Source organism: Myotis lucifugus, unplaced genomic scaffold, assembly GCF_000147115.1.
Source record: "Myotis lucifugus unplaced genomic scaffold, Myoluc2.0 scaffold_122, whole genome shotgun sequence".
Taxonomy (NCBI): domain Eukaryota; kingdom Metazoa; phylum Chordata; class Mammalia; order Chiroptera; family Vespertilionidae; genus Myotis; species Myotis lucifugus.
Genome location: NW_005871170.1, coordinates 1107066 through 1124832, shown reverse-complemented (window position 1 = coordinate 1124832; position 17767 = coordinate 1107066). Strand labels below are relative to the sequence as shown.

Here is a 17767-nt window from a genome sequence, read left to right as displayed (position 1 = left end):
TTTCCTGACTTCTTGGGGCTTACATTCTATTGGGAATGACTGATAGGTAAAATACTCTCCTAAAAAAGGAAGAGATGCCCAATAAGGCATGCACTTGGACCCTAAGCATGTGATGAGGAGGGGGATGGAGACAGGGCCGTTCTGAGAGGGTTCCCAGAGCAGGAGAATTTATTCCGACTCATCCCTGGGGATATTCTTTTCTTTAGAAGGGAATACATACAGTGGTCCCCCCTTAGCCACGGTTTTGCTTTCCGTGGTTTCAGTTTCCCTCCCTCAGCTGCCGTCTGAAAACATTAAATGGAAAATTCTAGAAATAATTCATAAGGTTTATATTGCACTCTGTGCTGAGTAGTGGGATTAAATCTCCCGCATCCCACTCCATCCTGCCTGAGATGTGACTCACCCCTTTGTCTGGTGTCTCCACACTGTATATGCTCCCCCACCTGTTAGTTCGGAGCTGTCTTGGTTATCAGATGGACTGTCTCTGTGCGGAAGTGCTGTGTCCCAGTAATCCTTATTTTACTTAATATTGCCCCAAAGCACAAGAGCAGAGGTGCTGGCAATTTGGATATACCACAGAGAAGCCATAGGCACTTCCTTTAAGTGAAGAAGTGAGTGCAGTACAATGAAACATTTTGAGAGACCACATCACCTAACCTTTATTACAGTATATTTATTACAGTTATAATTGTTCTACTTTATCATTAGTAACCTCTTTCTGCGCCTAATTTATAAATTAAACTTATCGTAGGTTTATATGTGTCGCCAAAAAACATAACATATATAGGGTTCTGCATTGTCCTTAGATTCAGGCATCCACTGGGCATCTTGGCACATGTGTCCTGCAGATAAGCAGGAACTAGTACACGTATAAAGCACTTATACAGGCTTCTAGGACAGGCGTGGGGGCAGAAGGATCTTGGGGCGTCTCCACCCACCACAGTCCAACTGCACAGTTTTTTCCTCGGCCTGGCCCTGCCTCTGAGGTCGAGACATGTGCGAGGACAGGTTGTGTAAGACAGACAGCTTCCATCCTAAGCATGAAGCAGGGGGAGGGATACACTGTGAAACACACCCAGTCGCCCCAGCCATCACAGTGCCTCCCCCCCCCGGCCCTCTCCCCCCCCCCCCCCCCCCGCTGTTTTGGATGGATTCTGCTCCTTGCCCTGGCCCTTCATAGACTCTCTTCCTTCTTCCCAGGAGATTTTATAATTAAATGAGATAAAGGCAGGAAATCTGTAATAAGTACTAACTTCCATGTATGCCAGGTTTTTTTTTTTTTTAAAAATGCATGCAAAAAAAACCCCAACCCAGGAGGCAAACCCAGTCTGGTGGGAAGAGATCAAAGGGCAGCCGCGTGACCCGCTGGCAAAGGGCTCTTTTCCCAGGAGGCCCACATCCTGCCCTTCAGCGCGGACAGCGGAGGAGGAAGTGGTGTGCAGCGGCCTGGGTCTGAGCGAGGGCGGTTCTCAGGGACCTGGTCCCAGTGCCCGGGCTCCAGGAGCGTGCCCGTGAGTATGGGAAGGGCCAGCACACAGCTCCTTGTATTCATAAACACGGCTGCGGGAAGCGCGGTTTTAAATTACCACTCCCACCGCTGAACCCCCCTCTCGCCTCCCCCCTTTAATCCTGCAGAGATGTCAGGCCCAGATAGACCTTGGGTGGGGGACAGGCGGGGAGAGCCCTTTCTGACAACCCCCTATCGAATAGCCAGAGAGCCTGCGGATTGGGTTGCAACAGGAATACCCTAATCTTGATCTCATTGTTTTTCCTCTCCCTGAGAGGGTGGGATTGGGTTTGGAGGTGGCTGGAGAGTGGGCACTGGAGTTGCTGACACCATGTAAGGAAAACCTCCAAGGCTGCTTACTCCCATTTGGAGGGCTCAGCAAAAGGGCCGGCGAACAAGCCGGCCTCTGTTTTCTAATCCTTCCCGCTTCTGCTGGCGAATCCTACAAAGGCAGGCAGGCCGGCCGGCAGCTGCGCGGAGGCGCTGTGCTGCTCTGGGGAAGGGAAGCTGAGTGTCGGCTTTGCTGGGCTCTGAAATTATTACCTGTGAGTGCAAGCAGGCCAGGCCGCTGCAGCCAGACCTGGGGGTGTGGGGACCCCTCCCCTGCCGGGCTGTCAGCGCTCTCAATGTCCACAGCAGGGGATTTATGCCTCCTCCCTGGCCTTGCAAGGCTTCTGAGGATATACTTAGCCATGACAATGCTGGTTTGGGAATTTCCCTAGGATGGGCCAGGACTTGTTTCCAAAATAACACCTTTCAAAGCATGCAGAGACTTAGAAATTAGATAATTGTGTGATATTTATAAAATGAATTACGTTGTGTTAACAAAGTCAGGACAGCTGTTTCTGATGCTGAAGTAAATAACACCTTATGATTCATTAAGGTTGGGGGCAAAGAGGCTTTTTAAAAAGTTGCTACTTTCCAGCTGAGTCTTTGCAAAAAAAAAATTGAGACAGCTCACAAAGTAGGTAATACAGTTTCAAGTTAAAATGTTTATGTCTGCGTGTGCATGGCATGATTACGTTGTCCTATTTCACTCGTAAAACACTTAGTGAGCATCTAAAATATGCTTATACATGTATGCAGAGAGACACAGAGATAATACTTTACTGCTCCCGTCCTCCATGAATTCCCAGCCTAGTGAGGGAGACAGATGTATAAACAGATAATTGCAATTCAGTGAACTAAGTGCTAACAGAAGGATAAAAGGAATGCTATGATGGTGTGAGGGGTATATCCATTTGCAGTGCAAATGGAAAGGAGGGAACAGCTACACACAGGAAGTGACATTTGAGCAGGATTTGATGGAGGAGGGGTCACTTCGAAAGCAGAGAAGGATGTGGCCTTCTTTCGGCTCCTCTTCTTCACCAGCCTCCTCTTCCCTCAGGGCCTTTGCACATCCATTCACCTCTGTCTGGAAAGCTGCTCCCATCGCTCTTCCTCTGTTCAGTCCTTTAAATCCCAATTCCTGTGTCACTTCCTTGGCAAGCCTGACTTTCTAAGTCAGATCCTCTTATGAGTGCTCACTCATCACGCACTCTCCCTCTGAGCAGTTACCACAGCTGCGCTTTCACACTATCTGCATGGTTATTTGAGTATCTGTTTTTCCCACTAGGCAGAGACTGGGTCTTTTGGTTCCAGTTTGTTTCTTGACGAAAGACATACTTGTTGAATGAATTAGATGAAGATGCAGGTGTGAAATAAACGTGTATTCAGACAGCAGCAAGTAGCTAGGAATGCTGGCTCTTGGGGTATGTGAATTGTGAGAGGCAGAGGATTGAGTCATTTCAGGAACTTGGACGATCTGACTTGTTTATGTGCTAGCTCATTTAATGTTTTTCAGCATAAAAATACCTTTTTTAAGATCTGTCTCTTAATTATTCCATTATTAAGTTGAAGGTGACGTATTAAAAATATAAAAGTGGTTGTTTGCATGTGGTTTGGGGGCTCAACTATACTTTTTAAAAATTATAATTAAGGTGTACCATTCAGAGAGAAAAATACACAATGCATCGTCGCACAGCTAGATGAATTACGACAAGGTGAACGTATATGTAACTCCCACACAAGTCACGAGTAGGTGGGCTTCCTGGAGCCTGAACTGTAAACACCAGTCTGTGTACTGAGCCAGGAGAGGAAGGATGAGATGGAAGAGTCCCTGTCAGACTCTAAAAGGGCAAGCTTTCTGGAGAAGACAGGAGGGGGATTCTCTTCCAGCTCACTGGTGAACTTGAGAAGTGGTATGAGAGCGATGCAAACCTCACCATTTCCCCATGCATCCCCAAACAGGGCTGGAGAGTTCAGGGCCAAGGTTGAGCTGAGATGCAGAGGGGCATGAGGATTTTTTTTTTCCCAAAGAGTCACTGGCATCTGTCTGTCTCCTCACAAGGAGCACTGTTTTCTTAGCACCTTCTTCGGTGTGAAGCCCAGGAGCGGAGTTTAAATCTTGTTACCCCAGCATTCTGCAGGGAGCAGTGTTGACTTAGAGCTTCCAGCACAGTAGATCTGGAATACCAGGGTCTGAGTACTTGGTCTGTCACTTAGTAGCTGGGTGTTCTCTAGTCATTTTTAGTTAATTTTTGTATCTCACTTTCCTTATTTATCAGGTGGAGATAATAATGCAGTTGACTAATAGTAGAGTTATTGTGAGATTGACGCATTCATACTTGTAAAGTGATTATAACACAAGCATATAGTAAGCACTAAATAAAAAGAAAGAGACTCTAGTTAAAAGGACTTTCTTGTTTTTGTCTTACAGTGATGTAGATATCCCTAATGGGATACTAAAGTAATATGAGGACTTTTGAGAGATAAGATCAAAGGAGACACAATAGTGTAACTTTGGTAGAGGAAAAAGGATGTGTGAGAGGAACAATGGTCTTTGTAAATAATACTAAAAACAGGACCTGGTTTTCTAGACTAGGACTTTATATACATAAATGGTGGAGTCATGGATAGGGATGGAATGTGTCTCAGGATGAAACAAGAAGAATGCATCTTGAGAGGGGATATCAATTTGATCTTAAAGGTCATAAGCTAACATTTGTGTTGGTAGTTGGGGAACGGGATACCATAAGGAGACTGTAAGAATGGGGAAAACAACAAGAATGATCTAGGAAGAACAACCTCAATTCCTCAAAGAAATGTTAGGGAAAGGAGATGAGTATTTATGACTCAGATATCTAAACTGAATGCAGATTATGGCTTCAAGAATAAGAGAATTGGAAATTAACTTGGATAGGTAAAGTAAATTATCTAGGTGGTACTGAAGTAAAGAGGTACTTGTTCTTGGATACCGTAGTAGAAAGAGGGAAGATAGAAAGGAAGAATACACACACACATGTATGTATGTATGAGCAAACATCTTTCTTCCATGTCAGGTACTGTGTTTAGAGGGTTCTGCTTATTATTTAGTTCTATTCTGAAAACAATTCTGACAACTCAATATCATTAGCCCCATTTTGCAGATAAGGAAACTGAGGCTGAGAAAGTTAACTGGGGAGTAGACCTAAGGCCGAATTTCAGCCTGACTCCTATTCTATTATATTGATTCTCTTTTATTTATTAAGGAGAGATTCACCTGTACTTAAAAGCAAATTTTATTTTTATAGATAGAAACAGTGAAAACAGCATTTGGGGAAGAATAAAAAGGCAAGAGAAAGAAGTGATAATATTGTGGTCATACACCAAAGAGTGCCAGGTCACATGGAGGAGTGTTTGTATGATGTTTTTTAAAGCTTGAGTTACACAATTAGCATAGTAAGATGACATGAGGGAGGTGAGACTTAATATGTCTGGACCTTTGCAGTGAATCTCATTTTTGCTAGAACAGCATATGGTAAAATCTAGACTTGCCTTTTGAACAGTTATTATCCCTTGAATGTTAAGTAAATAACCAAGACTCTCAAGTGCAAAGTTTAATTTAACAAATATAGAAACTTCAAAATTGTTTTGGGATGGCAGAATCCTGGGGAAAAGTTACATGATTTCAAAGCCCAGAACACGGGAGAAAAGAGTTAGGTACAGTTACAGCTTTACCTCAGAGGCCAAATGGCTAAGAGACTTTTGGTTGAAAGCCAGTTCTCATTGTGTGTAGCTTTTCCTTGTAGTGTTTTGTTGTGAAGACTTTTAAGACCATGAATTTGAAAAGTCAGTTTCTGTGGGTGTTTGAACAAGGAAGATGGCTTCATATGTGCAAAGTCTGACCTAGCCTTTAAGAGCAAGATTCAACCTAAAGAAGACATATGAACTGGATTAAAAGGTTTTTATTAGCTAGTATGTTGAGGTACTTTCTTCATATCATGTCAGGCTATTCCCCACCCAATGCTGCTGCAGTTTATTTTTAAAATCATAAACGAAGGCATTTCTGTTTGTTTTTACTAAACTCCATTATGCAAGTTAGGACCATTGCTCTCTCGTCTCAAGATTTGATTCAGTGGATACGTATGTAAAGGCTCTGGTGTGCAGAACACTGTGCTAAAGGATGTAGAGAGGTCACTGGTGTGGGGGTCTCAGGGAGTGTGTGGGATAGTGATAAGTTATAAAATCACACAACAAAAACCAAATGGCCATCATGGGTGATCTCGGTGTGTGTGTTAGAAGAGGGATAGGATATATTCAGTTGTATGCAGTCAGGAACGATAGCCAGATGACCTCTACACTGAACAATGGGTACACTCTGTCTTTCAGTGCCTTATACAAAATCGACAAGAATAGGCACATAATAGATGATCAAGTGTCTTAGGGGAAATTTTAAAATAGGTCTTGAGGGAAGTCAGAGATTTTGCTGTTTTAGAAATGATGGGATGGGAATGTAAGATATTCTAAGGGCCGGTACAGGTAAATACAGAGCTCCAAATCAGAGAGCACTTCAGCAAAAATGAATTGCTTAGTGTTTGTGGTCTTTGGGGGCATGCGTTTGAATTGTAAATAATATTTGCAATTTCACATTTTCTGCATTTATTTACTCTTAATGCCATTCAAGTCATGGGAATAAATATTGAGCAGGACAGATCAAGCAGAGACTAAAGATACTCTTCAATCTTCAGATCTTCAATCTGATATTTTCAGATGTGCTTAAATGCTCGCTGGGAAGCATTGCGCAGCAGGCTTTCATCTGGGATTATTTTCCTTCTGCCTAAGAGCTCCCTTTAGAATTTCATTAGTTCAGGTGTTCTGGTGATAAGATCGCTCAGATTTTATTTATAGGACTGTATTTCCAAAGGGTATTTTCACTGGCTACAGAATTCTTGGCAGTTATTTTCTTTCAGTGCATTAATGATATCATTTCTGATACCATGTCTTCTGGTTTACTGTGATTATATTGGGAGTCTGTTGGTCTTATTTTTGTCATTTTAAAATACCCTGTCTCCCCCCGCCCCCCTCCACTTTTAACCCCCTCCTCCTTCCTGCAGCTTTAATAGTGTTCACTTTGTCTTTGTGTTCCAGCAGTTGGAAGGTTTCATTTTTGTCTTTGATTTTCAGCAGTTTTACTCTCATGGTCTAGGTGTGAATTTCCTCAGATTTACCTAACTCAAGGTGTGCAGCACATCTTGAATCCGTGGCTGGATTTCTTTGATCAGTTTTGGAAAATTCTCAGTCATTATCTCTTCAGATATTGCTTTTGCCCCATTCTCTCCTCACTTCTTCTGGGATTCTAATTCCATATATATTAACTTGGGTTTCCAATGTTGCTTTTCCTTTTTCTCTCCATGCTTTGATCTGGACACCTCCTCCTGATGTAGCATCCAGTGATCTTTGATGCAGCATCCCTGATACAGGCAGGGATCCGACTATTCCAAAGGTGGTCTATGGTCTTCGTGAAGTGGCTCAGCGTCTGGTTTATTATGCTTACTCCTTTGGTTCAGACCTTTGGGATCCCAACAGAAGGTCTGGGTTATTTTCAGGAGCCCTTTTTCCTTAGCAGGCCATGACCTTCAATTTTTGCCTGCCCCGCTCAGTGAGACTGTGCAACTTCTTAGTCTTTTGAGTCTTTGCAATAGAATCCACAAATGTGTTAAAGAGGAGGCCAATGTCAAGCTCCCTTCTCTCCACAGTCATGGCCCTTCAAGTCTTTGTACCTTCTTAGTCCTCTCCTGCCTTCAAACAGAGTCTATGTAATAATGCTTTCCCCTGGTTATTTAGTTCTGTGTTGAGAAGGTTGGTCTGATCTAACGTGGTTTATTATATTGAAGTAGGAGTTGAGATGGTCTCAACTTTAAGGTGGTCTAATTCTAGGTGTTTTGATACCTTGATACTTTATTCCAACAATTTCAAATGCTGGCTTGCCATTAACCTGGCTGCCCTTGTCTGTCAGAAGTTTTTGATCAAGTTATTGGAAATTTTTCTTGTGGTCATGAAAACATCACCATGTCATATGCTTGCATTTAAGGATCGCATTTATAAATTTTGCTTCTATAATCTCATTTGATCTTTACAACAGCTTCATGGTGTCAAACATTAAATTGAGTCTATATTAATTTATCTCTAGTTAGTGAAATGAATATTCCGGGAAATGGGGATAGAGAGAAGGGAGTATTTTAGGGGAATTTAAAGTTAGATTTTTATAGGACTTGGTGACCAACCGATTATGGAATGAGAAGGGAGTGATCATTTTTCTTGTATAGACTGAGAAGGTGGTTCTGCTTTAAAGAAAAAGACTATATTAAGAGGAGAATTAAGGTTTGGCAGGGTCAATAATGAATAAAGAAAATTAGTATTGAATTGTGCTCCCAGAAGGGGGGAGTTACTATGGTTGAGTGAAATTGCTGTTGGGCATGTTAAGGATGAGGAAAGGAAAAGAGGAGGAGGCAGGGCAGTGTTGGGGGAGAGCCAAAAGTAGCTCTCTTTTCCTTCCCTGTCCCCTCCTCCTCCCCCTCCTCCCAAGTCCTATTAATTGAGGGCTTACAAAGTGCCGGGCACTGTGCTTTGTTTGTATATACATTCTCATTTAATCTTGAACCCTATAAGGTAATTACATTATGATTCCATTTTATAGCCTCATCCTTATGTCCGGTGTTGGTCCAATACCTTAAATGAAGTCAAATGGTGAAGCATGAGGTCATGAGATCGATGCCTAGAACTGAGTCTGAGTGAGTGCTTTATCATTTCAACCTGAGCACAATTGGCCAAGCAAAGTGCATATTTTGGAAGCTTGTATAGGCAATCAAGGGTGAGTGAGAGCTGGATGGGAGGTGGAGAGAGTGGGGCAGGGGGAACCATTGGGGCTGCTTCTGTAGCATGTCGTGTAATAAAGTCCTCTACTGAATAGAACCAGCAGGAAGAGAAGATGCGTGGCTGTGAGATTTCAAAGCTAGAAAGGTCAGGACTCGGTGACTGAAGCTGTGAAAGGTGGAGGAGAAGAATGTGAAAAAGAAGGTTTCAAGCCTGGGGACAGAAGCTCCTGCTTACTGCTCTTTCCCTGGTGATGTCCTCTGTGCTTTCCTACTCTCCTAACTCCTCAGTGAATGCCTCCTGTCTTTAAGACTCCATTCAAATGCCTGCTCTCAGCCAAGTCTTTCCTGCCACCTCTCACTCCTCCTCCCACGCTAGGATGTAGCTCATCCCTACTGTGGCAGCTTTCCTTGAAAGCTGTACTTCTATACAGTAGTGAGGTTCTCTCTTCATTTCTTCCCTTCTTTCCTCCCATCTGTGTTCTGTAAAACAAACAACCCTTCCCAAAGCTACTTTTTAATAAAATACATAGTGATGAGCAAAAGTAGGTTAATAATAACAATAAGTAATACAATATTTAATAAACAATAATACAAGAATAAAACTTTTGCATACTCACAACTATGAACCTACTTTTGCCCATCCCTGTATTCATTGAGCACTACATTGAGCTTTTTGGGTGCAAGGGCATTGATTTCTTTAAGGTTTTATTGCTATTATCTAATATGTCGGATATGTATTACATACTGAATAACTGAGTAAACAAATGGGAAATTGTGGTGCTAGTTGTAGAAATACATATAAATGAACAAAGCTCACAGCAACATAGAATGGAAGTCAACTGTAAATGATAGCATTGCCAAGTGGTGATCCTTCTTTTTGTCTTTTTACAAAATAACAGCCCACATGGGTTTCAGTGTACTTCATCTGTCACTGCTCCATAGAATAACAGTCAACTTCACAAACTATATTTTGTGACAAAAATATTTAAGAAAGAGAAAGTCAGCAAAGCAGGCTATATCATACTATTATCTATGGGTTTCTATTCTCTGTGTTAATTAACCTCCTTTCCTTTGTCCAAATATTTGCTTGATAAGGTTCTGCTTGGGAAAGGTTCTGATGAACTGTAAATGCCCAGATACTGGACAGTAGAAGGGAGAGAAAGAGAGGAAACACTTCATTGAATGACTCATTTGCTTTATGGAGTTGAATATAGTAGAGTCCCAAGAAATGACTGCCAGTTTTGGGAAGTAGACAAAAATGGGATTGCACAGAGCTTGGAATTTAAGAGCAGAGCTGTGGAATGAAGGTGTAACAGAATTCATTCATTTAGATCTAGCTGGAGAAGTTTTATATTAGGAAAGAAATGCCAGTAAAAACCTCTTGCCACCTCATCTCAAATCCAGCATTATGTGCTTAAAATTATGGCCCTGCGGTCATTAGCCGGCAGTCAAACCTTCCCAGTAGGTTCGCCTGTGGTAGGGAACATTCACAGCCATAACTGCAGTATTTTTATCATCTCTTGGAGAGTCTCTTTCAGCTCTGTTTAGTTATTTGCCTATCTCTAATAATGCAGGAAGGTTAGCATGTGCTTAATAATTTTTAAGCTCCTGGGACTAGGCTGGAATTGATTTTATCTGCAATTTGTCCAGTGACAAGCACACTGTTGAAGGAAAATAAATATTGACTATAACTTTTATTGGATCATGCCCAATCGTAAATCAAAGCTGTGAAAAGAGTTTAAGTAGCTCTTCCGATCCCTGGGATTCATAGCTTTCTGTTATTATTTGACCAAAGGTGGTAGCTGGACATCTGTGCTACCCTAGGGTGGTGAGCTTAAGGGAACTTAGCCTTGCCCTTCCGTCTAGTTTTAAAATGTGACGCTACTATAAGACTAGGGAGAGTAGACTTTTCAGTTTAAGTCTCTCCTTTTCCCCCAGGTAGGACTCCAAATTTTAGATTTTATGGATGAATAGGTAACCTTAGTGAGTGATTTGAGACCACAGTACATAAAAATGTGTCAATAGTTCAGGATGACTGATAGCTCCTCTTGTAACCAAAGCCACCTGCAATTTTTTATAGTCCTGGAGCATAAGCCATCCTGAACAGATAATCAATTCTATTGCACAAACAGTCACTTCTGTTTACCAAGGAGGCCCACTTTCTCTCCCCAAGCAGGACTGTAAAAAAATAACCTACATAATCCAAATTATAAAAACTTCTGAAATATTGGGGCACTGTAACTCTACCTATCTGCATCTCCTCTCTATATTTTGGCCCTGTCTTCCATTATGAGTTAAGGAATAGTAGCACCATTTATGCAACTATAATATAGATCAATGAGAACTTAAAGGACATGTTCATCTGTGTACATGCAAATACCACACATGAATATTTTAGTCCTGGTATTATTTTGTGTCCAGCTTTTTTAAAAAATCCTTACCCATCGATATGTTTTTATTGATTTTTAGAGAGAGGGGGAGGGAGAGGAAGATGGAAAGAGAGAGGGAGAGGGCAAAACATCAATGTGAGAAAGAAACATGGATAGGTTGCCTCCTGCACTCACCCTGACTGGGGTCGAACCTGCAACCTAGGTATGTGCCCTGACCTGGACTAAAACCTGAAAACCTTTCACTGTATGTGGTGATGCTTTAATGAACTGAGCCACACTGGCCAGGTGTGCCCAGCATTTGCCCAGAATTTTGGTCTTTAAAGGATTCAAAGAAAAGTAATTTTTCTGCTTAAAGAAGTATCAGATTGGCCCTGGCTGGGTAGCTCAGTTGGTTAGAGTGTTGACTCGATATGCCAAGGTTGTGGGTTCTATCTCTAGTCAGGAAACATATAAAAATCAACCAATGAATGCATAAATAAATGGAACAACAAAACTATATCTCTTCCCCCCTCTCTCAAATCAATAAATAATTGAACAATAAAGGTAATTTTTTAAAAAAAGAAAAGGAGATTATAATGCAGACCAAGGGATTACCATGTAGGGACACAGCAAGAAAGCAACTATTGCAAGCCAAGGAGAGAGGTCTTGGAAGAAACCAGATCTGCAGACACTTTGATCTTGACTTCTAGCCTCCAGAACTTGGAAAAAATAAGTTTTTTTTTGTTGGTACTTTATTGTAGCTGCCTAGCAAACAAATATCTCATCCTTCAAGATCCATCTCTGTTTCCAGCTTCTCCTGTCTCCTTGGGGCCTGTTATGGTTTATCTGCTTATTTGTTCTCCTGTGTGGTTTCTGGGATTTTGTCTGGTCCCCACAATAGACTATGTTTTAGTTATCTCCATAGTTGTCCTTGTGTCTAACTCAGAGCCTTGCAAATGGTAGGTATTCAAAAAGTACATACTGGATGGTACAAAAAAAAAGAATTACATTGCAAAATAGTTCATTTAAGTATTACTGTGTTTTTTTAAAGAAAGGAATAAAATGAATGATAAAAAATAAATCCAATCCAATCAATATTAAGGTTTTTAATATTAAAAATAAAAGAAGAATCAGATTGCTTGGAAACATAGCAGGACTTAATTTTCCTTTAGCTACTTTCTGCATTTCATTCAATCAAAAATTGTTAGAGTTTGAATTTGAAATATGCATTTCATGAGGTGTTCACTAAAAATATGCCTGTGAATTAAAGTTTTTTTTTAAATTACAGCAGACTATACTTACAGATAAAAAGTTCATCTATTTTTTCTCATCTATTAAAATGCTATTATACTGTAGAATTAGTGAACCTGTGTTTCTTATTCATTTCTTCAGTGTGATACACACAGTGTCATATTTGCCATTAAAATATTGGATGGTATTCAAATACAAGTGAAGTCATTCATTTATTTCACAAATATTTATTGAGCTTTGAGTAGATTACAGGCACTGGCTTTAGATGGTGGAACTGGGGATACAGTATTGATAGGACAGTGAAGGTCCCTGTCCTAGGAGCAGGCTGACAATTGAGAATGTAGGTTACCAGAGTCTAATGACTTCAAGTCTAGAATTTTCTTTATAGCAGTTGGGCCACTAACAAATAACGATTTTGAAGGAATCACTAAACCTCCAAATTTCACAAAGGGAAAAAAATCAATAGTAAATGATTCCAGCTTATTCATCATAAAACATTATTTTCATATCTGGATTTCAACTTGAGGCATAGTTGTTATCACTTAAACTCAGGTACTTTTGTAGTAGAGGGCAATGTCAAGGCCATTGGGTTGTGTCTTTTCCAGTTTCTAGCAGACAGCTTAGAAACCCTATAGAACTCTCATATTTAGACCTTTGTGACCAATTCCAGATGAAAAGTCAACTTGGAGACACCTTTTTTAATGTTAACTCGCCCTAAAAGGACCCTTCAATGACCTGGCAAACTGCTCCCCAAGTCACTGAATTCGCGTCACTGTTTGCTGGTGCCTTGATCGCCTAAAGCAGCAATTCTCAATTTGGTTCACAGGCCATTGAGGTCCCTGTGACCTTTGTAGTGGATCTACAAGGTCAAATATAATAACACTATTTGTAATAACTTATAATAACACTAAGACGTTATTTGCTTTTTTCATCTTATTTCTCTCACGTGTGTACCGTGAAGTTTTCCATTGTACATTTGGAACCTCTGCATGACTCAGTGAATCATTATTTTCTAAATGACCAATGATTGCTGTTACAAAATTGCACATGGGTAAAGATCAAGTGCTAAATAGGTCAGTGAATTTTAATATGGGTCTAGAGTCCTATAAAAACTACGGTTGTTGCATTTTAGTGTAGTGTCAAGGAAAAAATAAACAAATTATCTGAAAAGGCTATCATGTTATTCCTGTTTTTTTAACTCCATATCTGTGTAAGAATGGGGTTTCTTTTTAAAAATTTTTAATTAAATCTTTATTGTTGAAAGTATAAATACCCCCCCCCCCCATTGAGCCCTTCTAGCCCATCCATGTCCACCACCCCAGGCATTCACCACCCTACTGTCTATGTCCATGGGTTACATATATATGCATACAAGTTCTTTGGTTGATCTCTTCCCACCTACCCACCCACCTCCGACTTCCCTCTGAGATTCCATAGTCTGTTCCATGCCTCTGTGTTTCTGGATCTATTTTGTTCACCAGTTTATTTTGTTTATTAGATTCCACATATGAGTGAGATCATGTGATACTTATCTTTCTCCGACCGGCTTATTTCTCTTAGCATAGTTTTCTTTATGTACTTTAACCAAAATATCACAACAGATTGAATGTAGCAGATAGGAGACTTCAGCTGTCTTCTATTAAGCCAGGCATGAAAAAAAAAATTGCAACAATGTAAAACAGTGCCGCCATCTCACCACAAGTTTGGGAAAATCTGAGCATTGTTAATAAAAATTTCATTTATGTTAGTACTAATGGGTTTTTAGAATATATTTTAATAAATTAATAAATATTAAGTGGTTATTAGTTGTAACATGGTAAATATTTTTAGATGTGACCTATATCTAGGAAAAAGCTCTTTGGAGTCCACAGCAATTGTTAAGATTGATAAAGAGGTCTTGATATTAACCATTTTAAGAGCCTCTGATCTAAAGGAATGCGTTAGCAAATGCACCTTCAGAAAGTTAAGTGTAGAAGAATCTGCAGCGGTTACATTGCCTGAGATCGAGTTCTCATTTTGAAGGGGCTGCAGGAAGTTTAGATTGAGTCTCCTTAATGGCTTAGGGCTTCCCATTCTGTGTGCAATGGCAGAGGAGGAAGAAAAAAAAACACAGTACAGTAATTTAGTCAATAGAGTCCATTTTTAATCTCCAATCTCCTCTGTCTCAAAGTCATGAAATGCTCTAGGTCCATTTAAGAGTTTCAAGCTACAGGTACTGAAGACAGAGCCTTTTATAAGGCGGACATGGCATTTATTCTTGGAGATGAAGCTTGCAGCTCCGCATGCTAAAAGGAAATCAAAACTGCTTATCTGAAACATCTTCATCATCCATTTAGAAAGGAGGAATTCTGCCCGCTCCACTTGCATCCCCGCAGGAAGCTACACCCAGCTGCCTTCTGAGTCTGGACTCGTTCTCAAGGTCACCTATGTAATTTTTCCCCAAGCTTCAGTGTCCTTAGTATTCTCAGAGATAATAGCACCAAGCCCATCAGTCATCATTTCCTTGTCCTCAATTTTCTTTTTGGCTTCCTGCAATTTTAATCCCAAGCCTCTGCAATTCCTTTCCATGGAGGCTTAAGTGGCCCCATTTACAACCAATTTTCAGCTAATATTTGATGTGTTCTTTAAAAATAAACCCAACTTCCTCGCTCTGCAGGCTTTGTACCTTTGGACCTAATGAAATCAAAGGCCCAATAGTGGGTTTTGCAGTGATGTTTTTCGTTTCATGATTTTAAAAAGAAAAATAGAGCTTTAGAAATGGGAGGTAGACATTAGTCCCTGATGGGCTAATTTCAGAATCTAGTGCTGTCATTAATAGAGGGAGAGAAATTACTCTTTCATCTGTGTTGCGCATGGCACCAGTTCTTACAAAGGGGAGAGGCAGGAGGGAATGAAGGTGTGGGAGATGAGTGAAGAAATCGTACATTTTTCTGGGGGCTGCTTCCTTCTAACGTTTTTTGGGCCGCCCTACCTCAGGCCCCTGCTGTAAGCTGATCCAGCTCATGTCGGCCTGACACATGACCAGGCAAAGCTTGTTTTTAAAGAGATTTTAATTCCTGCTTGACAGGCTAGGCTGAAGCCTATGAGTGACAATGGGTGTTTTTTCTTTCTTTCTTTCTTTTTTTTCTTTTAAACAAGAGGGAAAGCCACAGTGCACCTGGTATTTCATTGAACGCTAGACATTTTTTTTTTCCTGGAGGAGAAAAAAAAAAACAGTTTAAAAAAGCTAAGCTTTAAGTAATAAACCAGCTTAGTTGGCCAGCAGTCACGTACTAAGGAAAGAGAGCCACCAGTGTTTGGCTGCCTGAAGACTGTTTCTGTCCCTGATCCCCTTTAAATCTTTTAAGGGTTTTATCGTTTTTGCCGCCTTTCCATAAAATCATCTCATTTCTTTAATTTTGTTTATCCTAGTCTGAAATTCCATTCTTCATTAGCCGTGTGTGGTGAAGTGTCAATATATCACGGAAGATAAATGACATCTTCAGAACCAAGATATTTGGGTAAACTGACCATGTCCAGTACCCTGGGGGAGGGGCGGGGGAAAGCTAGAAACTGGGATCCGTCCTTAAGGATTGTGTGAGGCCAAATCCAGAAAAACAGTGAAGTGATTTAGGAGTTGCCTAAATGTCCTCTTGCAAATATAAAACGGGCTCTGTTTTATTTACAACCGTAGCAAATTTCAAGCAGCTTTCAATTCCCGCCGGTAGTGTGCACTGCCAGCGATGCTAGGGCCCGAGAGTGATGAGGAGGGCTCTGGGAAGGGAGAGCTCGCTGGCCTGGCGGCGCTGTGCCCAGGCCGGGGCCGGAGGGGAGCTGTCCTTTGTGAACCGAGCGCTGGTGCCAGGCTTCATGCTCAGCACTTTACATACTTGACTCTCACTGAATTTGCATACCAGCTCCGAGAACTCTGCGCTGTCATCTCCATTTTGCAGAGGAAGAGCAGGAAACTAGGCCACCAGAAGTTGGAATGACCTGCTTAGCGCTGAGCTTCGTGTACGCTTGGTGCCAGAGCCGATACCTTGCTGCACAAAGTTGGTTTAATCAGCTTTTTGACAGAAGCTATTTACATCAAGGGGAAAAGAGCCACTTAGAACAGTCTAGTCCAGCCCCATTTACATAATATTTTTATAAGCACGGTCTTAATCTTTCCAGTATGCTGATGAGGTAGATGGCCTTATTATCCCTATTTTGCATGTCTTCATACGTGTGGCACTGTGGTGATTGATGCGGGTTATGACGACTTGGAGCAGGGGTGGAACCCTTTTTCTGCCAAGGGCCATCTGGATAGCATTATTCTCGGGCCATATAAAACTATCAGTTTAAAAATTAGCCTGCTATATTTGGTCAAACATTTAATTAACTCACCCCCATGCCTTGGCAGGGCCAGACCAAATGATTTTGTGGGCCTTATATGGCCCGCAGGCTGGATGTTCCCCACCCCTGAGTCTTGGAGGAATCTTGGAATATTAATGTAAGGAATAGTGCCTGGTTATGTGAACTCTGTTTTTAGTTCAGCATTTGAGTGTTTTGTTGATGTTCCCATGGAAGAGATTGTTCTCTTCCAATTTTTTAAAGAAGGCTTGCTACATTCACAGCTATACATTTTTCTCACGAGGGCTCCCAGTACCATATGTTTCTCAGTGGACAGATCTTAAAATGGATGTTAGTTATTTGGAGGATGCTTCAAACATAGCATGACATATTGATTTGCAAACTTAGGAACCTAAAGGCGGGATTGGGAGCTACTACTGATTAGCTCCATGACCTTGAGTAAGGCCTGTGACCTTTGTGTGCCCACTTTCCCCATCTTAACTCTACGGAGACTAGAGTCTCGGTACACCAATTTGTGCATGGGTGGGGTTTGGCTGGCCCACCCCGATTGGGGTGGGGTGGCTGATCAGGGGTGGGGCCGGTTGGGGGAGGGGCCACAGGTGGTTGGCTGGCCCTGACCCCTGGTTGAACTCCCAGTCAAACTCCCAGGTGAACTCCCGGTCCAGGGGACAATTTGTATATTAGCCTTTTATTATATAGGACTAGAGGCCCAGTGCACAAAATTCGTGCGGGTGGGAGTGTCCCCTCAGCCCTGCCTGTACCCTCTCCAATCCAGGACCCCTTGGGACAGGAGTCCTCAAACTTTTTAAACGGGCCAGTTCACTGTCCCTCAGACCGTTGGAGGGCCAGACTATAGTTTAAAAAAAAACTATGAACAAATTTCTATGCACACTGCACATATCTTATTTTGAAGTAAAAAAACAAAACGGGAACAAATACAATATTTGTATTTGCATGTGGCTCATGGGCCATAGTTTGAGGACCCCTGCCTTGGGGGATGTCTGACTGCCGGTTTAGGCCCAGGGATCGGGCCTAAACCGGCAGTTGGACGTCCCTCTCACAATCCTGGACCACTGGCTCCTAATCGCTCACTGGCGTGCCTACCTGGTCATCGCTAACTGCCCCACCCCCCC

At 41.6% G+C, this 17767-nt stretch overlaps 1 long non-coding RNA gene across 1 annotated transcript in view; it reads left to right on the top strand.

The window, feature by feature from the left end:
* The first annotated feature begins 1413 nt into the window (after positions 1 to 1413).
* Positions 1414 to 17767, top strand: part of LOC106697970 — a 29860-nt gene continuing 13506 nt past the window's right edge. The window contains exon 1 of the long non-coding RNA XR_001349237.2: positions 1414 to 1511. This is a non-coding gene — a long non-coding RNA (uncharacterized LOC106697970). The remainder of the gene's footprint in view (positions 1512 to 17767) is intronic.